This window comes from Bison bison, unplaced genomic scaffold (assembly GCF_000754665.1).
Source record: "Bison bison bison isolate TAMUID 2011002044 unplaced genomic scaffold, Bison_UMD1.0 scf7180017864390, whole genome shotgun sequence".
NCBI classification, from domain to species: domain Eukaryota; kingdom Metazoa; phylum Chordata; class Mammalia; order Artiodactyla; family Bovidae; genus Bison; species Bison bison.
Window position 1 is genome coordinate 7,228,945 of NW_011494962.1, and position 2,500 is coordinate 7,231,444.

Here is a 2,500-nt window from a genome sequence, read left to right on the forward strand (position 1 = left end):
TGCTGAATCTATTTTTTTTTTTTTTAAGTTTAAAATAATGAGGTCCTCCAGGATCCGCCGAGCAATGGTGTTGACCGCATCTGAGCCACAGGTGTCCTCCTTTTAGGCAACTGCAGTCCGAGGCTGTCTCTCTCTTTCCGTCCTGGCTCAACACAACTTACCCCGGCGGCAGCACGCGAGGAGCCGAGCTGAAGCAGCCCCGGCTCTCAGCTGCAAAATGCAATCCCTTCCCAGCCAGACCTAATACAGCCCAAGAAAAGGTCACTCAGTTATTACTGAGCCGGCGGAGCCCAGGCAGCGCTTGTCAAGACCACAGAGAAGCAGCTCCCTTCCGATTTAAGACTATTTACCTCTCGCCCCCACCCCTCCCCTCTCCTCTCCCTTTCCTTCTCTCCCTCCCTCTCTCGCTGGCTCCCTCGCTCGCTCTCGGGTGCCTGTTCTGCAGCTCAGTCAAGTAACAGCCGCCCTCGGAAAGTGCAAAGCAGCCACAAGACAGATCGGGCTTTGTTGCTAATTTCCCAGGGTGAAAATTTACAAGCCTGCGAGTTGCAGTCAGCATCACCCCACGCATATGCTGCTCGCCAACACTGAGGACGACCCACCACCCTCCCCGACCCCCCCGCCCGGGGCGCACAGAATGTGACCTCGGCTGGAGTCGACTTGGAGGGGTTGTGGGGAGGAGGACAGACCCTACCTCCTGGTCCCGTCCAAAAGAAGTCCTGCGAAAGAGCTCCGGAGGCAAAGGGTAGGGATCCTAAAATAACCGGGGCATTTTTGGAATAGGTGGCCACGTTGAAAGCAAACTGTCTTCCAAAGCCAGTTCTGAAGCTGCCAATTATGGAAATTAAAATAAAAGCCAGGGAATCAAACTGCTAGCAGAATACACTGGGAGAGCGCGCAACCCTCCCCTTGGAGAAACGTCTGGGGGTGGCTGCAGTCGCCCGGTTCTCTGACTTCTGTTCATGAAAGTCGCTCCAAAGTCGCTGCTCCGCAGGGCAGGTCTGCCACACAAGCCGGGGCCAGAGATGCCACGCTCCCCTCTCCTCCTGTGGCCCAAGAACCAAACTGTGAACTTGTTCCGCCTTAACTGGTACTGAACCCCATTCCACCCTCACGGAACACTTCCTGCAATTGCTTGAATTCCTCACAATTTAAAACTCACACGGTAGAATGAAAAACACCCAAGAGCACCTAGAAACTTGATTTTAGACTAACTTGGTCAAAAGAGTGTCTTCACCATCACTGCCTGGTCTTCACAGACTGGTTTTAGAGGCCTGGAAAGATTTCTTTTTTTCCTTGAAAAAGGTCCCCTTTTCTGCTAGCCTCCTCTTCTCTTAACTTTACTTTTCATGCCAGCTTTAAAATATCTTATTATTTTTCTAAGTTTTCCAACTTCAAAGTCATCCTCTTTTTTTTTTTTTTGGCAGCTATCATAGGATCCCCACCAGATTTTAAAAAGTCCTGTCAAAGGTCAAGCTTAAAAATAGCCCAGATTTGAATGACACTGGCTGAAATGTTTTAAGGGCCAAGAAAGACTCAATTGTTGAACTCCACAAAACTTTTTTTTTTCTTCTCAGCACCATCAGTTTTAATCTAGTTCTAGCTTGAAAAACAATCAATGCACCCCCCCACCCCCGTAAATATTCAGGCTAAATTTTGCTCCCCTTCATAGAGAATAACGTCTCAACATTGATAACTTATTTTTATCCCTTCTCTTTTATAAAAGACTCATAAGAAAATAGCTTGGAGTTTGCTTTTTTCTCCCTCTGAAAGGCAACAAAACGCAGAACTAACCTGAAAAATACCGAAAGTCACAAACGGCAGATTAACAAGGACCCCTTCAGTGGATTTGTTCTGCACACAGGCAGCTCTCTTAAGTTTGGCTTCTCTGGCCCGTGTAAGCAGACATGCATGCACCTCACCCATCCACACTGCTCCTGCTGTTCTACCCTACCTCTCTGCTCCAGCCACTCTGAAAACACCCCAGTGTGTGTGTGTGTGTATGTGTGTGCATGTGTGTGTGTGTATTTCATGTGCTCTCCCTCTCAACCAATGCACTGAGAAGAAGAAAAGAGGAAGGGAGGGAGAAGTATGTGTGGGGAAAGGGAGAAATAAAATCAAAACAAATGGTACAGCTAATGAGGACAATTAAATTAATTATGTTCAAGGAGATGAGATTTTTTTTCCCTCCAACTGTATGATCTGTTACCCCTCGCTGGCAACTGCTGCTCAGTAATTCATGGCAACTGATTAGTGCATCTATGCAAATCTTTGTTTAAATCATTCAACTAATTAAATGATGGGATTATTCCTCTGCCTACGGTGACATCATTCGCAGTAATTAGTACTCTATTTGGACTGTGGCAGTAAGATTCGCGATATCAACACCAACCTGCAAAGACATTAACCACTTTGTCACCTTATTTTTTTTTTTAAGGGACAAACACCCAGATCTCTAATTGCATTTCCCACCCCCTCCTTTTCCCCTAATCTTCCTTTT

The 2,500-nt window shown here is 46.9% G+C and overlaps 1 protein-coding gene across 1 annotated transcript in view; it reads right to left on the bottom strand.

Annotated features, from left to right (window-relative positions):
- Positions 1–1,338, bottom strand: part of LMO3 (LIM domain only 3 (rhombotin-like 2)) — a 63,175-nt gene extending 61,837 nt beyond the window's left edge. The window contains exon 1 of the mRNA XM_010858749.1: positions 695–1,338. The gene's annotated coding sequence lies outside the window, so the exon portion shown is untranslated. The remainder of the gene's footprint in view (positions 1–694) is intronic.
- Between the last annotated feature and the right edge of the window lie 1,162 nt (positions 1,339–2,500).